Source organism: Rhinolophus sinicus, chromosome 1 (assembly GCF_057876585.1).
Source record: "Rhinolophus sinicus isolate RSI-liver-muscle chromosome 1, RSI-T2T, whole genome shotgun sequence".
Taxonomy (NCBI): Eukaryota; Metazoa; Chordata; class Mammalia; order Chiroptera; family Rhinolophidae; genus Rhinolophus; species Rhinolophus sinicus.
In genome coordinates, this window is record NC_142501.1 from 73053493 (window position 1) to 73070127 (window position 16635).

Here is a 16635-nt window from a genome sequence, read left to right on the forward strand (position 1 = left end):
TCATTTATGAGTTGCAGTAACAAATTGTCTTCTCTCTTTTTAAATGTTTTTATCTCCTTTACCCTTTATGTTATGTTTAGTTGTATAGTGCCATATTCTGTGTAGGGGTTGCTATTTCCTGCTTTTGTGTGTCTGTTAGTAATCTTACTCATAGTTTTGTATCCTTTGTCTTTTTGTTTCAGGTAAAATAACCTCTTTCCTTATTTCCTGTAATGCAGTCCTTGTGGTTGAAAATTCCCTCAGCTTCTGTGTATCTGGAAAGGTCTTTATTCCTCCTTTATATCTAAAGGATAACATTCCTGGGTATATTATTCTTGGCAGGTAGTTTCTCTTTTTCAATACTTTGAATATTTGTTTCCAACCCCTCCAGCTTGTAGAGTTTCTGCTGAAAAATATGATTATTATCTTTTCTTTGTAGGTTGCCATCTTCTTTTCCCTGGCTGCCTTGAGAATTCTTTCTTTGTCATTCATTTTGACAGTTTTAATATAATATGTCTTGGAGAAGGCCTTTTGGGATTGAGGTAACTAGGTGTTCTGTTTGCTTCTTGGCTTCAAGGATCCAGTTCTTTCCATAGGTTTGGGAAGTTCTCGACTATTTGTTTGAATGGGCTCTTTGTTTCCTTCTCCCTCTCTTCTCCTTCTGGTATACCCATTATTCTTATATTGCTGTTTCTGATGGAGTCAGATAGTTTTAGAAAGTTCTTTCATTTCTTTTAACTCTCAAATATCTCTCTTCTTTCATCTGCATCATTTCTAGATTTCTATCTTCAATATCACTAACTCTTTCCTCAGCTCTATTTCCTAAGCTCACTATTTCATTCTTCATCTCTGTCTCTCTCTGTCTCTCTCTGTCTCTGTCTCTCTCTCTCTCTTTCTCTCTCTCTCTCTCTCTCTCTTTTTTTTTTTTTTACTAATTTCTTCAGCTCCAGGATTTCTATTTGGTTCTTTTTGGTTATTTTTTAAATTTTCAATCTCTTTGGTAAAGTATTTATCTTGTTCGTTGGTTTTCATGTCTGAGTTCATTAAAATGCTTATCTGAGTTTTCTTGCATCTTGTTTAGTTTTTTCAAAATTGCAATCTTGAAATCTCTGTTATTTATGTCATATATCTCCAGGTCTTTAGTTTATTTTTTGAATATTTTTCATTTTCTTTGTGAGCTACTTTGTTACCTTAGTTGTTCATGGTATTTAATGGATCATTTCTCTGCCTTGGCATTTATGGGAGTAGGTTGTTAAAAGTGGTCTTTCTTTTACTTTTCAGTAGGTGGTGCTGGAGCGTTTTATTTTCTCTTGCATTGCTCAGGCTGATGTCTTGGCTCTCTGCTGGTGGGTGGAAGATGACTTGTTTTCCTTGGAGAGGTATCTCCATCTCAGGACATCACCCCATGGGAGAATGTAATGGGCGATAGGGTTCTGAGCCCCTGAAATCCCAGTGCTGTCCTGCCTGAGCAGTCCTAGGTGCCCCCACTGGGATCAGCCGTAAAGGGTGGGGGTAGTTTTATCTGGAAGAGACCACTGTTGTGTTTGTGGCTCTGTTCTCCTCCTGTTAATGGTGACTGCCAGACCTCAACTGCCTCACTTCTTTTTTTATTATTATTATTGCGTGTTTATTTTTATTTATTTATTGGGGTGACAATTGTTAGTAAAATTATATAGATTTCAGGTGTACAATTCTGTATTACATCATCTATAAATCCCATTGTGTGTTCACCACCCAGAGTCAGTCCTCTTTCCATCACCATATATTTGATCCCCCTTACCCTCATCTCCCACCCCCCACCCCCCTTACCCTCTGGTAACCACTAAACTATTGTCTGTGTCTATGAATTTTTGTTTCTCATTTGTTTGTCTTGTTCTTTTGTTGTTTTTGGTTTATATACCACATATCAGTGAAATCATATGGTTCTCTGTTTTTTCTGTCTGACTTATTTCGCTTAGCATTATACTCTCAAGATCTATCCATGTTGTCACAAATGTTCCTATATCATCTTTTCTTACCGCCGAATAGTATTCCATTGTGTATATATACCACAACTTCTTTATCCATTCATCTATTGAAGGACATTTTGGTTGTTTCCATATCTTGGCTACTGTAAACAAAGCTGCAATGAACATTGGAGCACATGTGTCTTTATGTATAAATGTTTTCAGATTTTTTGGGTAGATACCCAGGAGAGGGATTGCTGGGTCATATGGTAATTCTATTTGTAATTTTTTGAGGAACCTCCACACTGCCTTCCATAACGGCTGCACCAGTCTGCATTCCCACCAATAGTGGATGAGGGTTCCCTTTTCTCCACAGCCTCTCCAACACTTGTTACTATTTGTCTTGTTGATGTTAGCCATTCTGACTGGGGTGAGGTGATATCTCGTTGTGGTTTTTATTTGCATTTCTCTGATGATTAGTGATGTTGAGCATTTTTTCATATGTCTATTTGCCATTGGTATGTCCTCTTTGGAGAAATGTCTCTTCAAGTCCTCTGCCCATTTTTCAATTGGGTTGTTCGTTTTTTTGTTGTTGAGTTGCATGAGTTCCTTGTATATTCTGGATACTAGCCCCTTATCGGAGGCACTGTTTGCAAAAATCTTCTCCCATTCAGTTGGTTGCCTCTTTATTTTGTCGATGGTTTCTTTTGCTGTGCAGAAGCTTTTAAGTTTCATATAGTCCCATTCATTTATTTTAGCTTTTACTTCCATTGCCTTTGGAGTCAAATTCATAAAATGCTCTTTGAACCCAAGGTCCATAAGTTTAGTAACTATGTTTTCTTCTATGCAGTGTATTGTGTCAGGTCTTATGCTGAAGTCTTTGATCCATTTTGAATTAATTTTTGTACATGGTGACAGAAAGCAGACCTGTTTCATTCTTTTGCACGTGGCTATCCAATTCTCCCAGCACCATTTATTGAAGAGGCTGTCTTTCCTCCATTGTATGTTTTTAGCTTCTTTGTCAAAAATGATCTGTCCATATTTATGTGGTTTTATTTATGGGTTCTCAATTCTATTCCATTGGTCTATGTGTCTGTTTTTCTGCCAATACCATGCTGTTTTGATTATTGTAGCCCTGTAGTACAAGCTAAAGTCAGGGAGTGTGATACCTCCAGTATTGTTCTTTTTTCTTAAGATTGCTTTGGCTATTCGGGGTCTTTTGTGGTTCCAAACAAATCTGATCATTTTTTTGTTCTATTTCTTTAAAAAATGCCATTGGGATTTTGATGGGGATTGCATTAAATCTGTATATTGCTTTGGGTAATATGGCCATTTTAACTATGTTGATTCTTCCAATCCATGAGCATGGAATGTCTTTCCATTTCTTTGTGTCTTCTTCAATTCCTTTCAAAAATGTCTTATAGTTTTCAGCATATAGGTCCTTCACATCCTTGGTTAAGTTTATTCCTAGGTATTTTATTCTTTTTACTGCAATTGCAAAAGGAATTGTTTTTTTGTGTTTCTTTTTCTGAGATTTCATTGTTAGTATGTAGGAATGCAATGGACTTTTGTACGTTGATTTTGTAGCCTGCAACTTTACTGTATTTGCTGATTGTTTCTAATAGCTTTTTGGTGGAGTCTTTAGGGTTTTCTGTATATAGCATCATGTCATCTGCAAAGAGTGACAATTTAACTTCTTCATTCCCAATTTGGAAGCCTTTTATTTCTTTCTCTTGCCTGATTGCTCTGGCAAGGACTTCCAACAGTATGTTGAAAAGCAGAGGTGATAGGGGCTGCTTCACTTCTGTATCTCCATCCTTGTCACTGGGATTAGCTGTAGCGAGCGTCTGCTACTCAGGAACTATCTGTCCAGTTCTCAGGGCTGTAGATATTCTGCTCTGTAACCCGACACTCACTCCTACAGTTTCTTCTGGGGCCCACTGCTAGCTCTGGGAAGGTTGGGGGGAAGTGTCCAGGTTCCATGGCATTATTTTATGCCTGGTGATGGTGGCTGCAAGGTGACGGGTGTCACACTTTTGTATTTAGTCTCTGCCCCAATTGCTGGGTTCAGCCATAATAAATGCTGATCACTCAAGCAGGAATGCTCAGGCCCACAGAGGTTGCACCTGCAGCCTGAATCCCCCCTCTCCCACGATATGCAGTGAGCTCCGGGCTGTGTCTGTAGCACTATCTCTGCTATTCTCCCTTCCTTCCTCCCCCATCTATCCCCATTTGCCCACCTTCCTATGTTTGTTTTTTGTTGTTGTTGTTGTTAATTTTTATTGGGTAATGTTGGGGAACAGTGTGTTTTTCCGTGATCCATCAGCTCCAAGTCAAGCCATTGTTTTCACTCTATCTAGTTGTGGAGGGCGCAGCTCACTGGCTCTTGTGAGAATTGAACCGGCAACCTTGGTGTTATGAGCACCGCATGCTAACCAACTGAGCCACCCGCTGCCCCCACCTTCAGATGTTTTGATGTGTGATCAGATATGTTAGTGTGTTGCACAGGGAATCCTTTGTTAAATTATAGCTGTTTAACTTGTAACTTCAAGGGGAGAGATCAAGGGGAATCTCTCCCCATGCTTCCCGACTTCACTCCCATATGGACATTTCAACACTCCGTGGATAAAGGGCCTGAGCTGACACTAATACCAAGAAGCTAGAAGCACTATAAAGCCTCTGGGTAGAGAGGGAAACCAGATGGCTCAAATTCCTCTCAAACTGTTCCAATGGATTCACAGACCCTCCTTTGCTTATATCTCTGGTTTCCAAGTAAACAATTGGAATGGAATGTGCTTAGCACCTGTCAGAACCCTCACTTTGTTTTCTTGACCTGGGTAGTAAGAATTATTGTAATAGGAAGGACCAATGAGGCCCCTCAAACTGCACATCCTTACTGGCTAAGATAGTGAATCAGAAGGAATACAACATCCTGAGAGCAAATATATGGAGACTCGTGCCACCATCAAAAAAACTAAAGGATTCAGAGGTGTTAGCACCCATCATCTCCTGTTCATCTTACCTATTTAGACTGTTGGCCACTGCAAAAAACCAGATCCATCATAGAAAATGATGATGGACTACTGTAAACTTAACCTAAGGATAGCCCAAATCACAGCTGCTATGGTATATTTACTAGAATGTAACCACACAACCTTTGGCACCTAGTATATCGTTGTTGTTCCAGGGAGTAGAATCTTCTCAATCCTTGTCAATAAAAAGGAGCTAAAAGGAGTTCCCATTATGTGGGAAGGGGAGCAGTGCACACTCACTGCTTCCCCAGAGCTTCCTGCTCTCTGTTACAATGTGTGTAGTCCACAAGGACATTGATCAACTTGACATTCTATAGAACATCATGCTACACCGATGACATTATGCCAGCTGGACCTGCTAAGCAAGGTGCTTCCACACCCAGTTCTTAAGGCTTCCACATGCAATGATAACCATAAAAGTACAAATGCAACAGTCCTTACCCAATCAGGCTAAAGCATCTAGGGGCTCTGGCCCCTTGAAGACAAAGAACTGGGTAACCCACCAGGCAAACAATGTAGATCAAGCAGAGTGGCAGAAGAGAGAGAGGATGAATTGATCACTTATGACATTGAGACCAATTACAGCTTCAGGGCATGTTGCTTGTTCCTCTAACACTCCTGTATTGAATCTTATGTAGGCATTGCTATTAGCTACCACCTTGAAAGTTCTGTGATAGAACACATATAATGCAGACTACCAACAGATCTGGGGAATGCACATTCTGGAGTATATCAGATGTCTCTTATGCTGATTTCATATTCAAAGCTACCAGGTGAGCCAAGGTGACACTTGATGGCTGCACCAGGTATCTCTTACTTTCTACCCTCAGGCTTTGCTGCTCAGGAAACATGGAAGTATGAGAGAGCGAACACTTTCTGGGACAACATATATTAATAGGGGATGAGATGCTCCCTTCTTCTGTGTCTCAGCAAACAATTTTGAATTCTGGCCTCTCAGAAGGTGTCCAGCAGGGCCGAGCCCCCATTGCCTATTAAGGTAACTAAGTCAATAGTATACCTCTGTATTGGTTTTCTTCTTATTCTGTTTTACTCCTAGTCCTCTACCCTTAACTCGTGTTCCCTGGGATTACATCCTGAAATAAATGGATGTGAGGAACCCTTGTCTCAGGTTCTTCTTTTTAGAGAACCCAAGAAAGACAACAAAGAGAGAGCCTCAGATGTGGTACTATAAGGTTTTTTGGAGGAAATAACAAATGAGTTATGTCTTAAAGTCTCACCGTAGAAATTTTCTCTGTGGAAAAGAGGGAAGAGTGTTAGATAGAGGCAACAGCATGGATAAGAGCAAAGAGGCAGGAAAAGGGTCGATAAATTTAAGTGTTTCACAATGGGAGAAGCAATAGAGTCATGTGCTGGAGGTGGCAAGGGATGCTGGAGAGGTAAGTAGGAGTCAGGTTCAGAAATTTTGTGTGCCATGCTAGTTGGGACTTCTTTTCATAAACAATGAAGAGACAATTACAGAGTTCTTATACCAAACCTGCCTAGCCTAAAGCAATGTGAAAACCAGCTCACTTTCCAACATTGAGACCAGAGTTGCCCTTACCTGTGAACATTTCAAGATGAATCTGTTCTGAGAGAGCTGATTGAAATTTCTAGGGAAAATGTGTGGTAACATAGAACAGACATTGTCGACTCCCTAGTCAAATCCATTTCTTCTCCCCCTTTCCTTTCTTGCTGAGAAGAGCCCAGATTTTGTTTCTGCTTACTGACCAAATTGTCTGGTGTTCAGGGGAGGGGCTCCCTGACCTCTGGTGATAGTCTAAATCAGACGCCAGCAAGCTTTCCCTGTAAAGGACCGAGAAGTAAATATTTTAGGCTCTGTGAGCCATATGGTCTTTGTTCCAACTGCTGTTGTAGTGTAAAGGACAGTCTTTAAGAATACTTAAACTTTATTTATGGACATTGAACTTTGAATTTCACATAACGTTCCTATGCCACAAAATATTATTTTTCTTCTGATTTTTTGTAACCATTTAAGACTATAAAACCCATAGCTCACCGGCCATACAAAAACAGGCAATAGACCAGATTTACCCATAAGCCACAGTTTGCCAATCCTTTGTATAAGCTAATCAGGGTGGTCTCGTTTTCTTTGTCAAAGATTGGCTGTAACACGGACAGTTAGTCAAATCTTGACCAATGTGACTTGAAAGGTGGTATTCTGCAAGCTTTCCTTCATTTAAAAAAGGGGCAAATGAGAAGGAACAGTCCTTTTAATTTCCTGTAGATAGTGCTGTGGTAAGAGATGAATAATGCCTAGAGCTGCTTAAGCCATGTTGCGTCGGTGGGTTTCTCACCTTTTTACTGAGAATAGCAGAGTAGAAGGAAGGAACCAGATTGCATCTTCATAATAGAACTGAGCTGTTGAGTTAACCTGAAAAATACAGAATCTTCTTGAAATTAGTGAAATATTGAATTAACCTGACTCTGAACTTCTTGTTGTAAGAAATAATAAAGGTCCTTATCATATGAGCCCCTTTTAGACAAGTTTTCTGTGACTTAAAACCAAAAGTATTCAATATTCTAACTGATATACCAGGACCTGGGAGAATATTAAATAAGCCATTAAATAGAATAAAATAGAACTATAAATGCTGCAATGGAAATATTCAAGACAAATTTTTAAAAAAAGGATACATATATGTGTGTGTGTGTGTGTGTGTGTGTATACACACACATGTATATATATATATATATATATACACATATAAATATATATATAATATATATACACACATATATATCTTAAAATTTTGGGAAGACTTTGATTAACCATGGTTATTAACTCTGGGAAGTGTTCTTGGGATGAATAGGGAGGAAAAAAGGCTTAATTTTAACTGCAGATATTACTTTATTATTTACATTTTTAAAAGAATGTGAAATTATTACTTTTAAAATTGAAAAGCTGATTTAAAAAAAGAGAAAATTGTTCATTTCTAGACAGGTATTTCAAATAGGATTCTGCAGGAGTCTGGGGGTGTAGTAACTCAATATTGATGCCTAAAATGGAATAAGGCCCTAGATTCAGATAAATGATTTCACTTCTATTTTTGCATTTCTTAATGTGGTATCTTTAGCTATGCCATCTTCTCTCTGAGTGAAGCTTAGAAGGGTATACTCTAATAGAAAAGAGCAGGGAATAGCTCTCTGAGATACTACAACAGTTTAGCTGCTCTTATCTGGGAGACAGACTATCTAATGGACTGCCTGTGGGTGTTAGGACCGTGTCTTGTCTCAGTTACCACATGCATTAATGATTTAGAAGTGGGAAAAGGTGTATTAGTGATGGAAGTCCTTCCTTAGTTTTCATTAGTCCAACTTTACCGGTCTGGGAATGATTTAGGTAAGGAAGATAAAAGAAAATATTAAGAAGTTTGAGAAGAAAATAAAATGAAGGAGACTTACAGCATGAGAGGTTTAGGATAGAAATCAGGAAGAAATTTCGGGTTGTAAAAACTACCAGAGACAGAACAGAACAGAGGTTAATTATAGACAGTGTAAACTTTTCATTCTGACAGTTAAAAAGGAAATTATCATCTGTTGAGGATGGTATTATTACAATTAGAATCATAAAGATAAAAGAAACTTTAGAGAGCACCTATTACAACCCCCTTGGTTTTACAGATGAAAAAACTGAAGCTGAAAAATTAAAGTGACAGAGATCATACAGTTAATTAGCTGGAAAGCCAGAACCAGTATTCAGTTTCTTATAATACTCATTCTTCTATATCACATTTACTGAGAATTATTTTGTTTGAAGGCACTATGATAAACTACTAATAGATGAGCTCTCAAAGTCCTTTATAGGTTAAAGACATCATTCCAGAATTAAAACTATGATTTATAACAGTCAGGGATTTTTTTTCACATGGGGTCCATGGACTATGCTCAGGGAGTCCTGAATCCTCCAATATATATGCAAAATTGTGTGTATGTATGTTTGGAAATCTGTAGTTCTCAGGACATTCTAATGATGGACTAATCTAACAGCATGTATTCCAAAAGCTGAATTTGAGATTAATCTCAGAGAATTAAATTAGGAAAAAATCATGGAATGAATGGAATAACCAGTTATAGAAAGAGCCCAACTCAGCAGTGAGGGGTGGAGGAGTTAAGGGGACTCTCAGGTTCAGTGATGTGAGAATACTTTCTACATCTAATTATGTCACCATCTGATTATATCAGCATCTGATTATATCAGCATAGCAGAAGCTGAGCAGGTGTGAAGGAAAACTCCCATGTGTTGGGGTTTTTTGAAATGTCCAGGTGACCAACTAAAACTGCACCACAGATTTTCTACCCTTAATAGCTGTTCAAAAAAAAAAAAAAAAAAAAAAAAAAGATCTAGAAAATTCACCAATTCAGCTATACCCTAAAGTTAAAAAAAAGAAAAAGAAAAAACTGGCAAGCACACAAAGAACATCACATTCTGAAACAGAGCAGAGAACTATTGGGCTTACTTCTTAACTTTGCCCTTTCATCCACCTACCCATCTCAAGCTATACTGGTAAATATAACAAATTCTGAGTCACACTAATATCCCCAAATTCGTAGAGAAACAAACCTAATGCATCTCCTTATATTTTTTCACTGTACATTACTAGAAATAGCTGTGAAAAAGGCTGGTGATATGGAGAAAGTGAACTGTGGGACTGACTCTAATGAAAGTGAAAGTTCCAGGGCTACTCACTAAGATGGGGAGACTGCCTGATGCCTGAAGACATTTCCCTATGGGAATGATACATAATTTTCAGCTACATATATAATACTCAGTGATATATAATACTCAGTGAAGAGAGCATGACCCAGGTTTTCTAACACAGCCTGTATCTTGCTTCAGCAAAGCTTCTCTCTCCTTTACCATTTCCTCAATGTACAGAAAAGTAAACAGAAGATAAATTACACTATCCTCAAACAAAAATTAAGAGTGGAAACCAAACTTGACTCAGATATGGAGAAAAGAAAAAGTCCCCCACACCATATGAGAACAAATGGAATGTCTGTCAGAGCTATCCCAGCCTGAGCAAGATGAAAACAAATGGCATGGTTACCATGCAAGCATGTTACAGCCAGAAAACATATGTAACATTCCTCAGGTCACAGAATTAAGGTGATGGGACTGGGATTCAAACCCAGGTGGTCTGACTAGCCTGGGACATCTGGATAGAACAATGTTTTGATTTACTAAATTGTTTCCTAAGTAAGATAAAGTAGATGAGCCAACTATACTTAAATTTCCAACTCTCAGTTTGATTCTTAGGTGAAAATAAGCCAAAGAGAAGAGCCACGGAGTTTCTGATTTAATAGCCTGAGGGGACATAAACCAATTAGGTTCCAATGATGGACTAGGAAATTGGGCAAGAGATTAGGGACAGCAATGCTGGGGAACATTATGGAAGTGGCCTGGTCACAGTCTAAGCCTGCAACAGCTACCATACATCCATACTATCCTAATGAAGCCCCGATATAAAAGTTCGCTCTTTTAATATCCTCCTGAACAGGAACCGTGGCAGGAGTCCAATATAGTGAGTCAAGACATATTAGCACCATGACTGCCATCCTTTCCAGCCCTAAGCCAAGCATGCCTGAAATATAACAGCATTCTGCCCTAGATTCAGGATAACAAGAGAGTGGGTGTCATAGTTGGGGCCAGTTCCTTCATGTGTCACAACAGCTGAATCAAAGCTCTCTTCTTTTTTTTAAAACAAAGTATAAGAAACACCAATTTGTTCTCAGTGTGGGTTTGGGTCAGTGAAGATGTGCAGAGCAGAATGTGTAGTCATTCTGTAAAACATAAATGATACTAACTATATGGCAGCATATAGGAGGCAAGCAGAGAATGGGCAAAGATGGGAAAATCTGTGGGAGATCATTGAAAACATGTTTTAAGTTTTCCATATTTCCCCCTAATTCACAGAGCGCTATGGCATAAAGCTTCTCTCAACTATTTTCATTGCCTACTAGTAGCGATGTAAAAGATTTATTTTCAATATGAATTAACTTCATCTCCTTTTGAAGTTGCGATGAATTGTAAATACTATGTAGATAGTGAATTACAAACAGTTTTCTGGGACTGTTGAATTGTCATAGAAAAGTTAACAGTGCATTTGACATTGGGGTCAGAGAAATAATTTTATAGCAACAAGTCATACCTAGTCATGATACGTAATCAACTAGCATATATCAATCTAATGGCTTATTAGCTATTATCTACATATTTGATTCCAGGGACTGTTGATGCATCATTTGTTGTTTGCAAACTACCTAGCATGTAGATGTCTACAGACTCCCTGTTACAATCCTACATAGCCATCATGTTAACTCACCGTAAAGGGATAACAGACCTGTAAGAGGGAGATATTAACAGTACCTACTTCTTAGGCTGCATGTGAGGATTAAATGAAATAATGTCCTGAAGCATTTAAAACAGTGACTGGCACATAAAATGTGTATCAGCCAGGGCCCCTCCAGGAAATAGAATTCCTTCCACATGATCCAAAGGAACAAGTGCAAATGAAAGTACTACTTACAGTGAAGTGGGTAGGTTTAAGGGGACAAGTGAAGGATGGCAGGCACCCAGAAACAAGCCATACCCTCCGGCTGAGGGCACATGGAGAGGAGAGCCAGCTGACAGCTGGGACTGTAGAAGAGGGATCACCAAGTAGGTACTGTCATCTTAGAGGAATGAAGCTGCTGACACAGGTGCCTTGTCAAAACAGAAGGGGATTGGGAAGAAATACTCTGACCTATTTGTTCTGCCAGTTCCTCCCATCTGTCAAACCCAAACAGCAGCCACCTGGGCCATGTCTTCTAGGAGATGCAGTCCTTGGTGATCAATTGGCTAAAGCACAGGCTGAAAAGAGCAAAGAATGGATTTGGGAGCGGGGCAGTGGGGAGAAAGGGGAATGCAGATTAACCAGCAGACTCTGGATCATTTTCTATTTTAAACCAAACATACTATCTGAATCCTAACAAAGTTGGTCTAATTGTACCTTTTTTACCCTTGGGGGAAATAAATGATGTGGAATTTTGTCCTACGTAGGATCATATATGCTTTCCTTTTTTTCTTCTTCATTCATTTAACACATAATTATGGAATAATTACTTGGAGAAAGCAGTGTGCTAAGTATTATGTATAGGATTGGTATATACAATCCTGTTCTGATGGAGATTATCATTTATAAACCACTCGTATAAATTAATGTCATTTAAATAATACAGAAAAATCCCCAGTGAAAATGTTCATTAATGTAAAAGGAGGCAATACTTCTAAAACTGTGGATTTTACATTTGAAATGTTCGTGGATTTTACATTTGAAATGTTCCTAGATTTGAGCAAACTTTTTCGGATCATATACCCACTTTAAAATACGATGAAAGCTGGGGATGCTCTCCCCAGAAAAAACATGTGCATATGGATATAAGAAGGGCTTTCATTGATCACTGTATTAGTTGAGGATCTCAAGCTTGTTCCATGAAGCCTTTCTCAGATACTCCTATCTCCCAACTTGCAGGTACTCAGGGGGTCCCTTTGTGCTTACAGGTGCTCTGGAATATTGCAGAAGATGAGGGTCAAAGGCAAAGAGTAAAACGTAGTGGCACCTTCTGGCATGGCCATACCTTGAGTTATTCCCAAGGTGTAGTAAAGTGATGGAACGCTGGTGCTTAAGAAGAAAAATTTGCTCCCACATACAGATTGAAGGGAAGCCCTGGGTTTCACAAGGGCTCTGATCCATGAAACTTCTGGGCACTGCACATGCCCTCACAGTGGAATCTTCTCTTCTTCACTGTATGCATTCATCTCATATTTCCAGGCAGCAGGACACTTCCTTAGACAAGTTCAGATCCAGCAATCCATACTCTTGCCACCTGGACAATCCTCTCTCCCCAGTCCCCTTCCAATATACAGAGGGGCCAAAAACATGTATATACATTTTAAGAAAGGAAAAAACTGCATTAAAACTGTAATACTCAACATATACCAATAACAAAAGATGAATACAAGTCATGTGTATACATTTTTTTGGCACCCTGGGTATACATTATTGTTTCAAATCCTCATTATTTCTCAACACAAAGTTCCATTCTCCCTCCCCTCCTTCCCCTTCCTTCTTCTCTCTCCTCCTCCCCACCCTTCTTTCTCTTTTTTTAACAAGAGACTCTGATGGTCCTTAAAGGCTGACCCCCAAGCCACTCACACTGATTCTACTCTTTAGTGATATGTCTAGCTAGCTCAGTCTTCCAACATTCCCTGGAAAGGAAGAATTTGAATACCACAGCTTCCCCTCCCCCAACAAAAATAACAACAAAATCCATTACACATTCTTTCTAAGGGAGTAAAGTTTAGTAAAAAAAAAAAAAAAAAAATTAAAACAACAAAAAACAGTTGTAATAAATCAGGTTGAATGTTTTGATCCTACCGTATTCATCAAATAAACATACAACTTTGCAAATGACTTCAGGGGTTTCATTATTTACATAATGAATTATCTATTGCTGTATAACAAATTATGCCAAAATTTAGCAGTTTAGAAAAATAAACACATTTCACACAATTTTAAGGATCAGGAATCCAGGTGTAGTTTAGGTGGGTGATTCTGGCTTAGGGTTTCTCATGAGCTTTCAGTCAGGATGTCGGCTGGACTTGACTGGGGCTGGAGAATCGTGCTCACTCACAAGCCTGACAAGTCAGTGCTTACTGTTGGCAAGTGACCTCAGTTACTTGCCATGTGGACCTCTCCATAGAGCTGCATGAGTGTCTTCATGACATGTGGCTGGTTTCCCCAGAGCTGGCAATTCAAGAGAGACCATGGAAGAAGCCACACTGCCTTTTAAGACCTGGCCTCAAAAGTCACACACAATTTTTCTGCTGTTATCTTTCTGGTTGCACAGGTCAGCCGTATTTAGTGTGGGAGGACACTACACAAAGGTGTGAATACCGGATGAGAATCTTGGGGGCCCTCTTAGAAGTTGGCTATGACACATGTCAAATTCCACATATTTCCTTTAATTCTCTAATTTGATATTATCTACATCAATGATTCATACAGAATATGAGTACAAAAATATTATCCTTATTTCACTTAAAATAGGATTGTAGCCTATTGCTATATGTGCTTGTTTTTTTTTGTTAAAATAGCAACCCCTTGCCCCACCCCAGTTCTAGGTAGTCAGCATTTTATTTGGTTCTAGAGTCCACAATTCTAAAGAGACAGAAATTTATGAAATGGTTTATAGGAAAATCTTACGATTAATAGGTTTGATTAGAATTCTAAGGATGATCATTACTGAACAGCATGTAGCTAGGTCATACAATCTGAGTGGTATCTTAAAAATTATCTCTGTGTTATAGGTACTAATTCTAACGTTTACACAGGACAAATGTTTAATAAGTAATTACTAAATGAACTACATAATAATTAATTGAGCATAATTATAACAGAAAATATGTGGGTAGAGGCAAGCATAATAGATGGATAAAAAGAGGTTTCTAGACATGGTTCAACTACCACTCAATTCTGTGACTTTAAGAGGCTTTCTCAAATTCCCCAACTTGTGAAATGTTGGAGTTGGACTAGAACTGGATGATCTCTAATGCTGTCTTTAGATCCAGTAGTTTCTGAAGTTACATATGAATCCTCTACATCGGTACAATAATTTCCTATTCCTTTCAATCTGTCTGCTTCTAAATCCATTTCATAGTTCTTCTCTTTGTATTTTATTCCCTTTCAGCAACTATTCTGCATCCCTCCATAATTCTATGTTCTTCTTTTGCCAGTCTGTTCACTGACATGTCCACTGTCTTGACTGTCCTTTACGGTACCTTGAATATATTGTCTCAAATCTGGGTGAAGAACTCTGTAATTACCAAAATGGCCTCTGATTGTATCTACAGAGTTCATTTTGGTCCACACTGAACCATCCAAGCCTCATCTTCAACATATTTTCACAAGAATGGATGCTCTTGTTCCTGGTTTCTTTCTTTCTTCATGTAATAACTATTTATTTCAGTCTTGCAAGGCAGATATGGACTCTAGTTGAGTTTCAAGTTTTTTCATCTACTTTTAGTATTTTCTCTATGTTTAAGTTGTAGAATTCTCAGAAGTTACAAATAAAAATGTCTACAGCAGCCAGGCAGGTAATGAAAATGAGTGAACCAGATTTCTCATGTTTTCCAGGTAAACTAGCAATCTATATTTTAAGGTAAAAATCTCTTGGTTTATTGAATTTTGGTATCTACTGAAAATATATTTGGAAAACTCCCATGTGGGCCAAATGAAACATTTTTTGCTGGCTGAATTTGGCCCTTGATCCTTCCATTGAGGACCTTTGTGAGCCAAGGATCAAGATCTTCACTTTTTGAAATTTCCTCATCATACTTCTGCCTCCATGTTCCTAATACATAGGCACCCATGAAACATCCTTTCCATTCTCCATGCCTAATATCTTCACTCCACTCCACTTCAATACCTTCTTTACTCCATCTCCCAACTTTTCACTGTTTCCATTCTTTAGTCCCATATTCTCTCTACGCCCAGTAAATGCATTACATAAGGGTAAGGAGGGGCAACATGAAACTTGAAGTGAAAATAACTTCTGTCCATATTAAAATGTGTCTGAAAGCAGTTTGGAGCATCCAAGGCAGACTTCTAATTCTGTCTAGTTCTTGGGTTTGGGTCTGGACCAAAAAAATGAAAATAAGCTCAGACTGAAATGGGAAAAGGCACCAGTCCTGGGAAGATAGACACAAATAAAACCAGTTGCAAAGTTATCAGAGAACCCTGTTTTTCCCACTGCCATGCAGCAGCTGTAAAATGCCATATCCACCCTTCTTTGAGTGATACTGCTTTCTTACCAATGACATCCAGGCCCACTTTGAGATTTCATTTATTACTGAGCATAGCTAATTAATAAATGGCTCTCTCTTCATGATAACATCCAATCCCCGGTTAATCTCCGCTTTTAATCCCGCCTCAGAAACAACATCCAATCCAGAATTGATACCCGCTCTCCCTAGACACTCCTGACTTCGTTGGCGGGAACCTAAACCTTACAGAAGATGCTTCATCCTCCCTTTTCTGGTGGTATCCACACTTCCTCTGATGTGCCCTTCGTCCTGATAGACAAATAAATCTGATGTTCGCAGATTGCAGGCTTCCTCCTGATTGTCTTTGGCTGATTTGGCTTTAATGCGAGATAGGTTAAGTGTCAGGATCTCTAATAGATCATGTTTCATGATCTCTGCTAAAAATCTTCCTCCCAGCATTTAGAGTTACAATTTTTTAAAATTCTTTTTCCCCCCTTCTTCCACCTCCCACCCCCACTCTGGTTCAAGCTGTTGTTTCTCAGTCTAGCTGTGTAGGACACCACTCCCTGGCCCATGCTGGGATTATGAGCCCTGTGCTCCCCCCCCCCCCCCCAGGCAGTCGATTGCCAGTAGGCCACTCACAGCAGCTCTCCCCGGCTGCTGGCCGCTGGCTGCCGGCCACTCAGGCTGTTCACCGGCTACTCCTGGCAGCACACAGTAGCCCACACCAGAACAGCAGCCCACAGCAGCGGCAGCCCAGGGCAGCTCAACCTCTGGCTGAGCCAGTTGTTCACAATCTTAGCTGCAGAGGGCGCAGCTCACTGGCCAATGTGGTAACCACAAGGGGCTCCAG

General features: G+C 39.2%; 1 protein-coding gene across 2 annotated transcripts in view; it reads left to right on the top strand.

Annotated features, from left to right (window-relative positions):
* ZDHHC17 (zDHHC palmitoyltransferase 17) overlaps nucleotides 1-16635 on the top strand; it is a 141869-nt gene that overhangs the window by 41397 nt on the left and 83837 nt on the right. The gene's annotated exons all lie outside the window — the stretch shown is intronic.